The sequence below is a fragment of the Lithobates pipiens genome, unplaced genomic scaffold, assembly GCF_037356315.1.
Source record: "Lithobates pipiens isolate NorthernLeopardFrog02 unplaced genomic scaffold, aLitPip1_a1.2 Scaffold_27, whole genome shotgun sequence".
NCBI classification, from domain to species: domain Eukaryota; kingdom Metazoa; phylum Chordata; class Amphibia; order Anura; family Ranidae; genus Lithobates; species Lithobates pipiens.
Window position 1 is genome coordinate 152,316,729 of NW_027507788.1, and position 18,733 is coordinate 152,335,461.

General features: G+C 43.4%; 1 protein-coding gene across 1 annotated transcript in view; it reads left to right on the top strand.

The window, feature by feature from the left end:
* Positions 1–17,388: 17,388 nt before the first annotated feature.
* The window catches only part of PLCH2 (phospholipase C eta 2), a 998,026-nt gene continuing 996,681 nt past the window's right edge, over positions 17,389–18,733 (top strand). Inside the window, exon 1 of the mRNA XM_077457673.1 lies at positions 17,389–17,565. The gene's annotated coding sequence lies outside the window, so the exon portion shown is untranslated. The remainder of the gene's footprint in view (positions 17,566–18,733) is intronic.

An 18,733-nucleotide genomic window follows, 5' to 3' on the forward strand; every position in this document is an offset into this window, starting at 1 on the left:
TGCTCCATCCCAGATGAGGATAAGGTCGTCTATGTATCTACCGAAAAAGATTATGTTTTCTGAAAAAGGATTATTTTTGTAGATGTAGTGGGACTCCCAGAAGCCCATCGCAAGGTTCGCATATGAGGGCGCAAAATTGGCGCCCATAGCTGTACCTTGGATCTGTTGGTAAAAGTCACCGTTGAAGGTAAAATAATTATGTGTCAAACAAAAATTAACGGCCTTTAGCACAAAGTCCGCTTGCCTCATATTCATTAGGGGGTCATTGATTAAGGAGTTTTCAATCGCTTTTAGGCCAAAGTCATGTGGGATGGAGGTATATAGTGAACTGACATCCAGGGAGAGCCAGGTATATGACGTTTCCCATCTGTAAGGGGCCAGGAGTTCTAGGAGGTGACGACCATCGCGGATATAGGATTGCAGTTGTGTCACCAAGGGCTGTAGGAATTGATCAATGTATAAACTGAAGCCTGTGGTGACACTATCCATAGCAGCCACAATTGGTCGGCCAGGAGGGTGGTGGAGATTTTTGTGTACTTTGGGTAGATGGTAGAAGTAGGGGATTTGGTAGAAATTTTTTTGTAGGAAGGCGGCTTCTGTTTTTGTAAGGATCCCTTCTTGGAGGGCAAATTTGGTTAAAGCCTCGGCTTCATTTGCAAAAATATTGGTTGGGTCATAGGTCAGTTTTTTGTAGGTAGAATCATCAGCAAGGAGGCGGAGAGACTCCGCCACATAGTCGGATCGGTCTAGGAGGACTATTCCGCCCCCTTTGTCGGCAGGCTTGATTACTAGGTCTTCTTTATGTATTAGCTTGTTTCGGTAGATACATAGACGACCTTATCCTCATCTGGGATGGAGCAGCTGACTTAATCCCCCCCTTTGTTCAACATTGTAACAATAACCCCTATGGCCTATCCTTCACGTCTAATACCAACTGCGAGACCATAGCATTCTTAGACCTAGAACTGGGACACGAAGGTCATGCTATTATCTCAAAAAATTATACAAAACCAACCGCGGGCAACTCCTACCTTCACTTTAATAGCTGTCACTATCCAAAATGGATTAAAAACATCCCAAAGGGACAATTTTGGCGCCTAAGGCAAAACTGCACCAAACAAATCGACTATATCGAATCCAGTAACACCTTGAAAACTAAATTTAAAGAAAAAAACTATCCTGCACCCCTTATAGAAAACGCTTTTAAACAGTGTCTTTCAGAAAAAACTGCAACAAAAACAGACCGCCCCCCACAGAATTTCTCTAGTAGATTCATCACCACTTTTCACAATGAACATAAAACTATGGAAAGAATTTTAAAAAAACACTGGAATATCCTACAGCAGGACCCCCACCTAAAAACTGAACTCCCAGCCCGACCATCTGTCACTTACCGCAGGGCCCCAAACTTGAGGAACAAAATCGCACCCAGCAAACTAAAAACTCAATCCATTTTTCCCAAAACCCTCCAACTGATACCTCTAACTGGGATGTACCAATGCCACAAAGCACTTTGCAAAACATGCAAATTTGTCAAACACGGACAAAAAGAATTTACCACCAAAGGCAAAACCTATGAACTAAAAGAATTTTACAACTGCTCATCCGATTTCGTAATATATGGTCTGAGTTGTCCCTGTGGTCTCATATATGTAGGGAGAACCATTAGGACTCTCAGACAACGTTTCGGTGAGCATCGTAGACTAATAGAAGGAGACACAGACCCCCATAGCGTACCCAGACACTTCGCCCTCTGTCATAAGGGGTCCACATCAGGTCTCAAGGTCTGGGTTATTGAGCAGATCCCCAACCATCTCCCTTCAGCGGAAAGGTTTAAAAAATTATGCTCCCGCGAAACCTTCTGGATCTACACTCTCGACGCACTCTCCCCAGGGGGAATCAACGAGTGTATCGAAATTGCCACCATCCTCTGATATAACCAACCCGTTATCATCTGTTGTAGAGCTCAAACTGCCCCATACCAGACACCCCTTGTCCATAGTGCAGTCTCTATCATACAACATGATTCCACAAAAAATATCCTTCCATCTATATAGATATCCTCTCAATCTATCCGCTTGCTCTAGCTACCGATATTTATGGAAAATATATTAGTATACATATTGTTTCCACCGTTACTGCATCTCTCAAGCGATTATACTCTCTCTTCTCCTTGCAAAGAATCATGCACTGATATTGGCTTGTATATGTACCCATGCATTTCTTTTAGAAAATTATTGTTATGATTTTGTATTTGTGTAATACTCCCCCCCCGTCCACCCCCCCCCTCTTTTTGCCGCCCCCCCTCTCCCCAGGCCCCCTCCCTCTCCCTTTCCCTTTTTCCCCCCCCTTTTTTTCCCTTTCCCCCTCCCCCCCATTTTTATTTCCTCCCCTCCCCCCCCCCCTCGTAATCCACTCCCTCATACCCCTTTTTTTCCTATCTCCGCGCCCCACACTCATGTATGTGCTCACACACATACACACATGTGTCCATGTAGGCATATATGTGTGCTTTCCTGATTATACTTCTGTTTTTTAATTCTCATTTTATTGTATACAATACGCTTAGAATAACATTATTAATTACATTAAAACACTGATAAGCGTACGTATCTACACGTGTATGTGTATATGTGTCTATACACATACACTATTTTTATTTTTATTCCCTTATAACACATATGTCCTGCACGTCCAATCTCCAATATAATTATATCTACACACTCCATGTATGCTCCTCTCTTTTACCTTCCTTTCTAAGTTTTTTAAGCCTTTTTACCCATTTTTAATATATATTTTTTATCTTCCTTCCATCCCCCTTTGTTTACTCATTCTTCCATCCATTCTTTGATTTTTTCCAAATAGGATTTTATCCCATAGATATCTTTACCGATATGTACATAAGATTTCACCATAGACGTTGACTTCCTCCTTATACTAAGCCGCTCCAGCTCCCTCTCTCTCCCACTTCCCTCTCCCCTCATTACTCATCCCACTTCCCTCTCCCCTCATTACTCATTGTTTTCCTTCTCATACTCGATCGTAGCCATGCCCCTTCACTTGCTCCTAGTCCGCCTCCAGCCCCGCCCACTGCCCTTAGCCTGCCCCTATTTATATCCTGAGTCCCCTGTATTTTTTTCTGATTCTGCCTGATGAAAGAGCGCGGTCGTCCGACAATCTCGACCCGCACGCTCAAGAAACGCGTCGCATACCCGCTGACGTCACAGCCCCGCGCCCTGGTCGTCTCTGCCTCCCAAGCCTCGTTTTGAAGACCGCACATCTCGTGTCCACCACAAGCCGGCTGCTTCATACAAAACACCTGCAGTGGACAGCATGTGAGAGGAACAGGAACAACGCGATGAGATGACAGATGTGGACCGGACCACTGGCTGACGTCCCAAAAATCAGATATACCAGATGACCCCTGGTGTTTAATGCTTACTTTTTGCCTACTAAATGTGAGTGCAAAATTTTATGTTTTTTACACTGAAAATAAAACCTTTTAAAAAAATCTGCACCCAGAGGCGCCCCTTTCTCTCCTTTTTCTCCTTTATCTACAGCAATCCAGGAGCTCAAGTTTCAGCTCTTTTAAGGTGGCAGCCCTGCATGCGGATCCATCCCCCCCTCCCCATCCCTTTTCCCCTCCCCCTCTCCATGAACTAAAGAACATTTATTCCCTCCTTTTTTTGGTCTGGACAAAGTAGTGCATTCCCTGCACTCACCATATGTAACCTTATAGACTCCCTTTTTTTCAAGTGGGAACCTAATATCTTTGATTTGCGCCAAATACTTGTCTTATGTCTATATACTTTTTTCTGTGAAACTATTGTGCTGCATATCAAACATTGTTGGTAACTACCCACATGAATTTTTCCCTCTAGCCTGTTATGCCTATTGTCTTGTATATTGTATTTTATAACATACATTGCTCAATAGTACCCATATGTTACCAATTACCGATAGACATTCCTAATGTTTTTTTGCTATAAATACTACCCATCTGAAGTATTATTATGGATATCATTACAACCATAACTAGCCTTAGATACACCACCCTTGACCAATTATACGCACATTTATCCCCTGTAGATTTTTCCGTTGTAGTAAAACTCAACGGACAAGCCCGTTACAATCTTTGCGGCAAATTTAAACAATTGGAAAGAACTATTCACACAACTAATGTACAATGGTGGGATAAATTCTTCCTAGAAAAATATATTGAAACAAAAATTGCCCCTAGAGGTTTACGCATTAAGAAACCCCCTCCACTGTTCTTAGATGACCCCGGAAAAAAAGAATGGGTAGGGGTAGCGGAATTCTGTACGACTAAATGGATGGGGATACTAGTATCCCACAGGTCCGACAAATACAATCTATTGGTCCTACAGATAAAAAGAATTGTGGAAGAAATATTAGGCCATTCACAAAAAATCCCAGCATCATGGCTGGACATCCTCAAGAGAAACACCAAAAAACTAGAGGATGACCTTATCACCACCAAAATAGGAAAATTCAAACGTGACCTAGACGACTACAACACAAACCACATCCTCTCTTGGAAAATAAAAAATTATCACGGATCACAAAATCTTGATATCCCTGCACCGAATCTCCCTCCCCTCAAACCAAGAAACCAAATACAACATGACACTAGCCATTCCACCACAAAGAAACCGTATAAACAATCTCCCCCTGCACTGATGAGCATTGACCCTTTTGGTCCTATCACTCATCGATATCATCTGAGTTCAAAAAACCTGAATAAAGATGAAAATAAGAACAGAGTGAGAATGGACGAAAAAATAAAATCTCTCAATCAGTTTTATAACAGATCTCCAGGGCCCCCAGAATTCAGATTGGAACCCCACAAAATCAACACAACACAAATTGTTACTTCGGGAAACAACAAAAACACAAATAAAAATAAAAATAAAAACATAAACAGTAGCCCTTACAATAAGAATGAGAAGAGCTCCCAGCCAACCCCTACCACCTCCAATACAATAAACTCTACCACGGTAGAATCCCCAATCACCCCCGTACAAATAAACCACAACCCAGAAACCATACCCCCCCCCCCCCCCCCCCATAGTAAACCAGATTATATCATCACCTTTTTTAGTGAAAAGTCCTCCTCCAACCCCAAACCCCAGAAAAAGAAAACTCACAGAAGAGGCTGTAGAGGAGGACGAAAGACCAACTTACGCAAACATATTAAAACACCAAAAACTGTAAAAATCTTTAATCTATCCTCATACAACCCATCACCCGCTGATATCTCATTACTCAGTCGGGGCTTAAATTACGCACCTATAAATAGACCCAACCCTTTCACCGTCTTTAAAGATCTGAACAATTACGTACGTACGTTGACTCTAAAAAGACACTTCCACATAAAACAAGAAAAAAAACTCAAAAGAGACTAAAGAACTACCCGCCCCACTGATCACATCCCCACTCCATGACCATACAGGATCCATCTCCAACTCATCTTTTATCGACATCGACACTCTAGAAATCTCTAATGACGATGAAATGACGTCACAATTACTCACCCAACATCTTATCTCATCCCCCCCCATTATCCATACATCACTGAAACCTAAATCAATATTTTTTCCCACTCATTCTAAAGGCCCATACATTGAAAGTTTTTATCGAGTAGTCTATGCGGACATAATCAAACTATGTACCACCACTTCAAAATCCCAAAAAAATCTAAAATATAAAAACAATCTAACCCGCTCCGAAATTTTAGCCTTAAACAAGCTAATACATAAAGAAGACCTAGTAATCAAGCCTGCCGACAAAGGGGGCGGAATAGTCCTCCTAGACCGATCCGACTATGTGGCGGAGTCTCTCCGCCTCCTTGCTGATGATTCTACCTACAAAAAACTGACCTATGACCCAACCAATATTTTTGCAAATGAAGCCGAGGCTTTAACCAAATTTGCCCTCCAAGAAGGGATCCTTACAAAAACAGAAGCCGCCTTCCTACAAAAAAATTTCTACCAAATCCCCTACTTCTACCATCTACCCAAAGTACACAAAAATCTCCACCACCCTCCTGGCCGACCAATTGTGGCTGCTATGGATAGTGTCACCACAGGCTTCAGTTTATACATTGATCAATTCCTACAGCCCTTGGTGACACAACTGCAATCCTATATCCGCGATGGTCGTCACCTCCTAGAACTCCTGGCCCCTTACAGATGGGAAACGTCATATACCTGGCTCTCCCTGGATGTCAGTTCACTATATACCTCCATCCCACATGACTTTGGCCTAAAAGCGATTGAAAACTCCTTAATCAATGACCCCCTAATGAATATGAGGCAAGCGGACTTTGTGCTAAAGGCCGTTAATTTTTGTTTGACACATAATTATTTTACCTTCAACGGTGACTTTTACCAACAGATCCAAGGTACAGCTATGGGCGCCAATTTTGCGCCCTCATATGCGAACCTTGCGATGGGCTTCTGGGAGTCCCACTACATCTACAAAAATAATCCTTTTTCAGAAAACATAATCTTTTTCGGTAGATACATAGACGACCTTATCCTCATCTGGGATGGAGCAGCTGACTTAATCCCCCCCTTTGTTCAACATTGTAACAATAACCCCTATGGCCTATCCTTCACGTCTAATACCAACTGCGAGACCATAGCATTCTTAGACCTAGAACTGGGACACGAAGGTCATGCTATTATCTCAAAAAATTATACAAAACCAACCGCGGGCAACTCCTACCTTCACTTTAATAGCTGTCACTATCCAAAATGGATTAAAAACATCCCAAAGGGACAATTTTGGCGCCTAAGGCAAAACTGCACCAAACAAATCGACTATATCGAATCCAGTAACACCTTGAAAACTAAATGTAAAGAAAAAAACTATCCTGCACCCCTTATAGAAAATGCTTTCAAACAGTGTCTTTCAGAAAAAACTGCAACAAAAACAGACCGCCCCCCACAGAATTTCTCTAGTAGATTCATCACCACTTTTCACAATGAACATAAAACTATGGAAAGAATTTAAAAAAAACACTGGAATATCCTACAGCAGGACCCCCACCTAAAAACTGAACTCCCAGCCCGACCATCTGTCACTTACCGCAGGGCCCCAAACTTGAGGAACAAAATCGCACCCAGCAAACTAAAAACTCAATCCATTTTTCCCAAAACCCTCCAACTGATACCTCTAACTGGGATGTATCAATGCCACAAAGCACTTTGCAAAACATGCAAATTTGTCAAACACGGACAAAAAGAATTTACCACCAAAGGCAAAACCTATGAACTAAAAGAATTTTACAACTGCTCATCCGATTTCGTAATATATGGTCTGAGTTGTCCCTGTGGTCTCATATATGTAGGGAGAACCATTAGGACTCTCAGACAACGTTTCGGTGAGCATCGTAGACTAATAGAAGGAGGCACAGACCCCCATAGCGTACCCAGACACTTCGCCCTCTGTCATAAGGGGTCCACATCAGGTCTCAAGGTCTGGGTTATTGAGCAGATCCCCAACCATCTCCCTTCAGCGGAAAGGTTTAAAAAATTATGCTCCCGCGAAACCTTCTGGATCTAGACTCTCGACGCACTCTCCCCAGGGGGAATCAACGAGTGTATCGAAATTGCCACCATCCTCTGATATAACCAACCCGTTATCATCTGTTGTAGAGCTCAAACTGCCCCATACCAGACACCCCTTGTCCATAGTGCAGTCTCTATCATACAACATGATTCCACAAAAAATATCCTTCCATCTATATAGATATCCTCTCAATCTATCCGCTTGCTCTAGCTACCGATATTTATGGAAAATATATTAGTATACATATTGTTTCCACCGTTACTGCATCTCTCAAGCGATTATACTCTCTCTTCTCCTTGCAAAGAATCATGCACTGATATTGGCTTGTATATGTACCCATGCATTTCTTTTAGAAAATTATTGTTATGATTTTGTATTTGTGTAATACTCCCCCCCCCCGTCCACCCCCCCCTCTTTTTGCCGCCCCCCCTCCCTCTCCCTTTCCCTTTTTTCCCCCCCTTTTTTTCCCTTTCCCCCTCCCCCCCCATTTTTATTTCCTCCCCTCCCCCCCCCCTCGTAATCCACTCCCTCGTACCCCTTTTTTTCCTATCTCCGCGCCCCACACTCATGTATGTGCTCACACACATACACACATGTGTCCATGTAGGCATATATGTGTGCTTTCCTGATTATACTTCTGTTTTTTAATTCTCATTTTATTGTATACAATACGCTTAGAATAACATTATTAATTACATTAAAACACTGATAAGCGTACGTATCTACACGTGTATGTGTATATGTGTCTATACACATACACTATTTTTATTTTTATTCCCTTATAACACATATGTCCTGCACGTCCAATCTCCAATATAATTATATCTACACACTCCATGTATGCTCCTCTCTTTTACCTTCCTTTCTAAGTTTTTTAAGCCTTTTTACCCATTTTTAATATATATTTTTTATCTTCCTTCCATCCTCCTTTGTTTACTCATTCTTCCATCCATTCTTTGATTTTTTCCAAATAGGATTTTATCCCATAGATATCTTTAGCGATATGTACATAAGATTTCACCATAGACGTTGACTTCCTCCTTATACTAAGCCGCTCCAGCTCCCTCTGTCTCCCACTTCCCTCTCCCCTCATTACTCATCCCACTTCCCTCTCCCCTCATTACTCATTGTTTTCCTTCTCATACTCGATCGTAGCCATGCCCCTTCACTTGCTCCTAGTCCGCCTCCAGCCCCGCCCACTGCCCTTAGCCTGCCCCTATTTATATCCTGAGTCCCCTGCATTTTTTTCTGATTCTGCCTGATGAAAGAGCGCGGTCGTCCGACAATCTCGACCCGCACGCTCAAGAAACGCGTTGCATACCCGCTGACATCACAGCCCCGCGCCCTGGTCGTCTCTGCCTCCCAAGCCTCGTTTTGAAGACCGCACATCTCGTGTCCACCACAAGCCGGCTGCTTCATACAAAACACCTGCAGTGGACAGCATGTGAGAGGAACAGGAACAACGCGATGAGATGACAGATGTGGACCGGACCACTGGCTGACGTCCCAAAAATCAGATATACCAGATGACCCCTGGTGTTTAATGCTTACTTTTTGCCTACTAAATGTGAGTGCAAAATTTTATGTTTTTTACACTGAAAATAAAACCTTTTAAAAAAATCTGCACCCAGAGGCGCCCCTTTCTCTCCTTTTTCTCCTTTATCTACAGCAATCCAGGAGCTCAAGTTTCAGCTCTTTTAAGGTGGCAGCCCTGCATGCGGATCCATCCCCCCCTCCCCATCCCTTTTCCCCTCCCCCTCTCCATGAACTAAAGAACATTTATTCCCTCCTTTTTTTGGTCTGGACAAAGTAGTGCATTCCCTGCACTCACCATATGTAACCTTATAGACTCCCTTTTTTTCAAGTGGGAACCTAATATCTTTGATTTGCGCCAAATACTTGTCTTATCACAGGGCATAGCAACTGTGGAACTTGCAGACAAGTTAGCCTGGCTGTACGTCCAAGGGAGATTAGGGACAGACAAAGGTAAATGGTTATGCGAACTGGAGTGAATGATCAACTCAGGTTCATAGGTGGGCCCCTCATCCAGAGTACCACATGACCTAGAGAGTGCATCAGTCCGACTATTGCAGGACGCATCCCAGAGATCGCTATATACAGCGGGAAGAGCCGAAGATACTGGGATGGTGGTAACAGGAAGTTTCTCCTTTGGGGTACCCTTGAGTAGGCAGGAAGAGGAACAGGAGGAACCCCAAGCCAGGATCTGTCCAGCAGACCAATCAACGTGTGGAGAATGGAGCCGTAACCAAGGAAGACCTAATATGATAGGAGATGAAGCCTTAGGTAAGACAAGGAAGGATATCCACTCCTGGTGGAGTTTCCCTACTGACATCTTAACAGGAATAGTCTGAAAGCGGATAGGGCTCCCTGAGAGAACCGTGCCATCAATCGCCAAGACCACCAATGGCGTTGTAAGGGGCAAAAGGGTAAGTCTCATGGAGGATGCAGTTTCCCAATTCATGAAATTGGCAGCGGCTCCGGAATCCAGATGTGCCGAGACCGAACGAGAGGAAGCACCGACATGAAGCAACACAGAAAGAAGACGAGAAGGTGAAGGTGATATTTCAGGGTCTAATACTCCACTTTCCAGATGTATTAGCCCTGAGCATTTTTCCGGACGAAGAGAACAAGTGTCAAGGAAATTACCTTTGGCCCCACAATAGAGGCATAGGCCCAGAGTTCTGCGCCTAGCACATTCTTTGGGAGATAATTTAGTCCAGCCCAACTGCATAGGTTCCTCAGTAGGCAGGGGGTGTTCCTCGGATCGAAGAGAAGGGACTGGGGGCTCAGGCTGCCTAAAGAACGGGGAGTGCTGGCGTCTTTTTTCCAGGGCCCTCTCCTGAAAGCGAATATCGATCTGGTTACACAAGGTGATGACACTGTCCAGATCAGCAGGAAGGGATCTTCCCGCTAATTCATCCTTCACTCTATCAGAGAGGCCATGTAAAAAGGTTGCAACAAGGGCCTCATTATTCCAGCTCAATTCAGCTGTGAGGATACGGAACTGAAGAGCATACTGTCCCACAGACGCAGACTCATGACGGAGATGTAAAAGAGCGCTAGCGGCTGAGGAGACACGACCTGGTTCCTCGAAGATATTCCGAAAAAGTTTCAAGAAATCAGACAGGCTAGAAACCACTGGATCATTCAGTTCCCACAGAGGGGCGGTCCAAGCTAACGCCTCGCCGGACAGGAGGGATATGATATATGCGACTTTTGCCCGATCGGACAGGAAGTTTTGGGGCTGAAGTTCAAAATAAATTGTGCACTGGCTAAGGAACCCCCTGCAAGCCTTGGAGTCCCCAGAGAAACGGACCGGAGCTGGTAGTTGTAATGAATGTGTGGCTGCGACTGATGCGATAGGTGCAGTGGCAGATAGCGGTTGAGGTTGTTGAACCGGGGGTCCTAATGAGGCCTGAACCTGTTCAACACGCGATGCCAAATCCTGAAGGAATCGCATCACCTGGGTCTGATGCGATTCTTGGGTCTCAAGTCTGCGAACTAAGCTCTGCAATGGATCATCTGCAGGAAGCGGCACGTCAGCCGGGTCCATGGCTGATCAAACTGTCAGGTCACCTTGAGGCGAGGTGACAGATGCACACCGTAGGGATCAAGAGTGCACCGCAAGGTTGTGGACCCTACGGCTGACTGCTGCGGACGGGAGACAGGTCCCACCGGGGTTAGATCGTAAGATTCCCTGGGGCGCGGAGTCTAAGAGCCAGCAGGTGTTCGCCCGAGCCTCGAGTGGTGAGGATGGACTTGGCTGCAACTGGCTCCAGGTCGCGACCCCCAGGGTCCCCCAGCTCACACCCACAGTAGGCAACAGGAGGATAGGGATGGTGAGGGACAAAGCCAAGGTCGGGGCCACAAGCAGACGGGAATAGTCTGGGAAATGCCAAAAGGTCAGGATCACAGGCAAACAGGGCTAGTCAAAGACACGCCAAAGTCGGTAACGGAACAACAGAAGAGCACACGGCAGGTAACAGGAAGCTAAACACACAAAGGAATACACAATGGTTGATCAGCACTGATGGCCTGCAGTGCACAGGTTAATATAGGGCTCCCTGATAGGGCCTGGGGTGGAGCCATGCTTAGAGGAGAGGTTATAAAAACCACCAGGTGGAAGTGGCTGGCCTCTTAGTCTGAACACATGAGGGGAGGTAAGCAAACACAGGAAGATCACTGCATAACCATGACATTTAACTTCTATAGTTGGGAAGATACTGGAGGAATTAATAAAAGACCACATAGACGAGTTCTTGCAGGAAAAAAATATTTTAAGCAACAGACAGCATGGATTCATGAAATACAGAAGTTGTCAGACAAACTTGATTTCTTTTTATGAGGTGGTAAGTAAAACCTTGGACAGAGGGGTGGCGGTGGACGTGGTATACTTGGATTTTGCAAAAGCGTTCGATACAGTTCCGCACACACGGCTCATGTGTAAGGTAAAGTCTACAGGTTTGGAAATATCAGTTTGCAAATGGATAGAAAACTGGATAAAAGACAGAATTCAGAGAGTAGTGGCCCTCCCCGTACTAAACAACCGGAAACAGTTAGTCATTACTAAATTCTCTGCTCGTCACAATCAATTATGAATTCTATTACTGATCCCTGGCATTTACTAACTTATCATGTCCTCAAGAAATACGTCAGACCCACTTCGGAGCTGGTATTTTGTAGGGCAACCTCATTAGGAGATAAACTTACAAGTAGACATTATCAGGAGGGATCACCCAGCCCTAGGAATCCTTGTGGTATATTCCGCTGTGGTCAATGTACTTGATGTATTTGGATACAAAATTTATACTTCCAAATGGAGAATTATTTATACCCTCTTTCCACGCTAACTGTAGTACAAAAGCAGTTATATACCTGATTTACTTTTCCTTCTACGTGGGCAAAACCATCAGAGAACAGAAAATAGGAGACCATTTATACTATTCCTCTAAAAGGAAACTCACAATAGTAGGCCGTCACATAGGCTTGCACCACAGATTTAAGCCTGAAGTAGCTAAATTTGGGATGCTAGAGGTAATCTCTCAAGATCTGCAGGGAGGCAACTGGGATCGCTGGATCTTTCAACGAGAAACAATATGGATCGAGTGGCTTAATGCCAATATACACCCTGGCTTAAAGCACATACATACAAATCATTTCTATAATAATAATCCTAATGTCCATGTGTCTTCTGAATTTCCAAATTCCGAATTTCCGAAATTTTCGAAAAAAGCAAAAAAATGAAACGAAAACGAACATATTTTTTGTCAGTGTACATGTCTAAATTGTCAGCCCCCCACACACCTGTATATTGGTCAGCCCTCCCTCACACCTGTATATATATCAGCTCCCCCCCATACACACACACCTGTATATATTTCAGCTCCCCCCCACACACACACACCTGTATATATGTCAGTCCCCTCATACACCTGTATATATGTCAGCCCCCCCCCCACACACACCTGTATATATATATCAGCCCCCCTCACACCTGTGTATATGTCAGTCTCCCACACATACACCTGTATATATGTCAACCACCCACACACCTGTATATATGCAGCCCCCTTTCACACACACATGTATATTTGTCAGCCCCACACACACACCTGTATATATGTCAGCGCCCCCCACACACAAACTTGTATATATGTCAGCCCCCCCCACACACACACCTGTATATATGTCAGCCCCCACACACACCTGTATATATGTCAGCCACCCCCCCACCCACACAAACCTGTATGTATGTCATTGCCCTCCACATACCTGTATATATGTCAGCGTGCCCCCACACACACCTGTATATATGTCAGCCCCCCACAAACACACACATGTATGTATGTCAGTGCCCCCACACACACACCTATATATATGTAAGTCACCCCCACACACCTGTATGTATGTTAGGGCCCCCCACACACACTTGTAATATGTAAGTGCCCCCACACACACACCTGTTTATATGTCAGCCACCCCCTACACACATGCACACACCTGTATATATGGCAGCCCCACATACACAAATATGTACACACACAAGCCTCTGGCCCCTCCCTGTACACAAACAGCCCCCTCCCTTTCCTTCACAGCCCTTACTTGTAACTTCCTACCTGGTCCCAGCTCGTTTTCATAAAGCTGATATGTTGCTGAGAAGCATAGTACAGGCAGATCACTGTCACACGAGGGGTGCACATGCACAGGACTGAGAGAAAACAGTCAGAGCTGGGGGTGGAGCCAGTAGGTATTGCAATGTCACAGGCAGTGGAGTCAGGCAGCTGCAGCCAGGAAGGCTGGCAGGGTCTGAAGAGGGGTTGCTGTGAGCAGTAGTCCACCATAGGACAGCTAACACTAAAGACTTTCTATTCTACTTTTGCTACATAAAAATGGGACTCCGGTCCCTGCCTGAAAATGGCAATCTCTAGGGCCTGACTAAGTCAGAATTGGGCCTAACCATGTACTAGCTGTGCCTGGAGTGATGTGCAGGAGGAGTCTGAAGAAGTGTCATGTACAAAGAGTGTACATAGTTCTATCCCAAATTGATTGTTCTATAATTCTATGGGGCATCCCATATATTCCCATCCCTATCCAAGTTCAAATCCCTCAATAAAAATACCAAAAACAAGCATATGGACCATTCATTGTCTCAAAGGTGATTGGAAAGTGAATGCCGGGCTGGGCAGAGTGACAGGTGGACCACAACTTTCAGCAGCCCCTAAGGGGGCACCACTACTTGTTTTTTTTTTCTTAAATGAATACAAAGCATTTCTCTGATTGAACAAGGTGAGGAGAAGAGGCAGATAATGTCACAATTTCCATCTTGTCCAATCAGAGAATACAAACCAGCTGATTAAAACCCCCCCCAAAAAACGTATTCCTCCATCCACAAAATGGAGGTGGATATAGGAATCCTCCCCACTACGCTTTTGTATTCTGACAGCAGGGAGAATCCTCTGTGGTCAGAATGAACTGATCAGCACTGCAGCTGATTGGCTGCATGCACTGATTGAGTGGAAATGTAACAATATTCCCACTCTAGAGAAGCCAATCCTTAGATCAACTCTCTAGTGGGAACGGCCTAGGATAGATCAAAATTCAGCTGGTACCTGCTGAAATGGCCAAATTTCTATCCATCTATGGCCAGCTTTATTTTCAGCCTGTCTTTTGTTATCAACACCTTTGTCTGCAGCCTGCTTCAGTGTCTCCCTATCAAACTTTTTATCTTTCAAAAAGTGTTTCCCAGTGTTAAACCTTTCATCAAGTTTCTAAACTGCTGCATTTGTACATTTCAAAGACCAGTATGAAAAGGAATAGCAGTGGTAAAAAAAGAACTTGTGGATTTAACTAATTATTTTTTGTACAATTCTTCTTTAAGGAGGTGTGTCCTGTGCCTACATACTTTTGCTAATTTGCTAAATCCCTTGTGCCCATCTCAAAAAGTTGGGAGGTATGCTTTATATATTTAGAAAAAAACAAAGCAGTGGTTATAAAACGACTACGAAAGAGAGCTTTATCTTCCCAAAATGATATAAAACTTATTTGGGTATAGTGTTGCATGATGGAGTAATTGTGCAGTGCCGAAAACTGAAAAATAATTGTTATTGTTATACGGGACTTATATAGCGCCAACAGTTAGCACAGAGCTTTACAATATGAGGGCAGATAGTACTTTTACAATACAATTCAATACAGAAGGGATCAGAGGACTCTCTAGAAGGGACATAAATGATCCAAGGTCTGGTGTTACCCCAACATCACCTCAATCCCTAATTCAATACATATATACAATGGGTTCGCCCTGGGACTTTGAGTGAGGTGAATATGGTTAGTCTTGAAACATGTCATGGGAGTAAAATAATGTAGATTTATTACAGTTGTTGCGCATCTGAAACACAACCTAGAAGGGAGGGTCAAGTGGAACAAAAAAGATAACTGTGGGGGGTGAGCTGAAGGAGAAAATGAAAATACAGTTGTTAGGTGTGGCTAGGGTAGGCTTTTCTGAAGAGAAGGGTTTTCAGATAAAACTAATAGAGTAGGAGATTATGGGACAGATTGGGATAAGGAGTTCCATAGGATTTTAGAGGCTCTGGAAAAGTCCTGGAGGCGAGCATGGGAGGAGGTTACGAGGAAGCTAGAGAGCAGGAGGTCTTTAGAGGAACGAAGAGAACGAGGAGGTTGGTATTTTGAGACTAGGCTAGTGATGTAGCTGAGGGGTAAATTGTGGATGGCTTTGTAAGTAGTTAGTATTTTGAATCTAATTAGTTGGGTGAGCGGGAGCCAGATTGACAGAGATGAGTAGCAGACACAGAGCGATTGGTAAGGTGGATGAGTCTGGTAGCAGGCATAAACAGGCCAGTATTCAAGTAGTTAAAGTAGAATTCTGGGATATATCTAACTAATCTTAAATGTGTCCCCTATCCCCTTCTAACATCTATACTAACTAACCTGTGGAAGAAAGATCTATACATTTACCTATTTTCAGGCCACTTTTGTCTGGTCACGTGATCTCCCCAATGTCGACTGCAGGGAAGACCACAAGTCTGGACCTGAACCCGTGCACCAAATTCAGGTAGTTCTAAAATGTGTCACTTATACATTTTGGCTCAATTAATGCATCCAAATTCAAAACAAAATAGTGTCAGTTCATATCTTATGAAAGTAGAGCTAATTAAGGCCAACCCTCTATTGGTGCAGATTCTGAAAAGTATCTTGTGTGCATTCTAAAAATGACACATGTCATACTTACCTGCTCTGTGCAATGGTTTTACACAGAGGAGCCCTGATCTTCTTCTTCCGGGGTCCCCTGCTGGTGCTCCTGGTCTCTCCCTCCAGCTAGCTGGAGGTGTATGTGGATTTCCAAACTCAAGGCCATTGCCCAATCTGACCATTTTTGTAGCAGCATAATCCGAAAGGAAAAAATATTGAGCATCCAAAAAATAAATAAAGTCAATGGAAAGATGTGCTGAGAATGGGTGGCCAGCATATTACATCAACATATGACAGCCATCATCCAATCCAGAATAATGTTCATGTGGGTACCTTAAACAGGACACACTCAATCACTGATTTTAGGTCTACTTACTCTTCCTTGCTCTCCATTTGAATAAAAGTAATAAGAAATTGAAATACTTTTCATCCAGAGGAGTCTTCTCAGTCTAAGCAGTCGGTTAATTCCTCAATGCTTCCAATTTTACTTTTCTGGCCAGGTTCTGTGTGACACAGAAGAATTAATTGGCTGTTCTTGCAGATGCAGTCAGCCAATAAGTACCTGTATGTCTCACACAGAACCCACCATTGGATGCCGCCTAGGGCAGAGTAGTAGAGGGGAATAAACTGGCTGGTAAAAATATTATTGCCTTTATTACCTTGTTATCTAATAATATCCTAAATGGAGGAGGGCGGACATTAAAGTCTGATTTTTGACTTTAGACCTGCTTTAAGTAGAACTGGGGAGGGCTGATGTGATCTGTAGAGCTCCATACAAACAAATGCTATGTAAGACACCATAACTTCATTACTGTACACTCAACATGTAACAAAATAGTATTTTAGAAGGTGTAATGAACACAACATTTTTAGTGTAAATTTTTATGGCGGAGAGGATTTTTCTTTCAGCCTGCCAAAAAAGTGAAATATAAGGAATCAAACGTACTTGAGCAGCTTGTAACCTGAAGAACAGGTTTCCTCTCTGGATAGAAAGGGCTTGCTTACAGGAGAGAGTTACTCCCTCTCTCCTCCATGCTCCCCTCCCACACTGAACTTGCTGTTGCCCTGGAGCTCACTTGTTTGAATAGGGGCTGAATAGTGAACTGAGATCACTGTGGGTTGGGAGGCACGCAAGGAACTTTGCTGTTCTTCATCTGTTTTCTTGGGACATGTCAAGCTGGATTTCATTGTAAAGAGAAGACCTTTCCTAGCCGGGCCTTTGGACTATCAAAGCTGACGGTTAGTTGCTTCATTTATTTTTGCACATACATACTGTATTCTTTTTCCTTCGGAGACGGTTTGTTCTTGCAAGTCCACTAGTCGTAAAGGGAATCAGTGTGGAGAATGACAATACAATCCATTATTGTTATAGTGTGCACTTGTCTCCAGCAGAACACAGATCTATGGTGAAGGTGAACATTTAAGGGTTCAGACTTGCAATGTGGCATTCAGCAGTTTGCAGTTTCTGACATTCACCGGTATAGAGGAGATTTGCTATTCCCGGCTTTTTCAAAGTCATAGACACTCTTCTAAGTTTTCCGGTGTTGAGTCAATCAGAGCATGTCTGTAGCTGCAGGTCTGGCAGTAGCTGAGAAATTGCCACTGAGATATAGAAGTATGTTCATGCTACGTGTGGATTATTATTCAATCAATGACTTACTGAGAGTTTGCACATACTGTAATAACAATTCTTTGTGATCATGTGTTTGACGTAAACAGTACCTTGAACTGACTTATGGCTCACATTTTACATGTGTTTTTATGTGCATTTCATGTATTGTGCTTTTTATTGCACTTCTGCAGGCAATAGCGGACTTCCTATGCATTGTTTTACAAACATTATCACTAATCTCTAAAGAATCTGAACTTCCCGAAACTTCACCCACAATATGAAGAAATGATAAAAAAAAAAAAATAATTGGTACAAAACTATCAGTGAGCAGTGTGTTCTGGTGTGCTAAAAGCACAAATGGGCACATACTGTTTTATGACTGATAGCATCCTTTGCTCTCTCCTTCTGGACAGTTATCAGTTAGCATTGTTCACTGCTATCTCCGTAGACTACAAACCACCTCCCTTTTTTTATTTAGAAGAGAGGGGGATGTTATATAGTTCTAATGCACCCCCTGTACTTAGTACAGCTGTCCCCCTTGGACAGGAAGTGAGTTAATGGCAGGATTACCAGTGTAGAATAAGGGGAAACAAACTGTAAAAAAAAAAAAAAAAAAAATGAATGCAGCCATCACATCTAAGGATTGGTAAGCTGCAATACACTCAATTATCATTCTTGAGTTTAAATACACTTTAAAAAAATCATTCTGAATGGCACTCCGACATACATTGCCGGTATACCTCAATGCACAAGTGTTTCAGTGCACAGTTTTAACCATCTGTGTGTTGTGTTCCT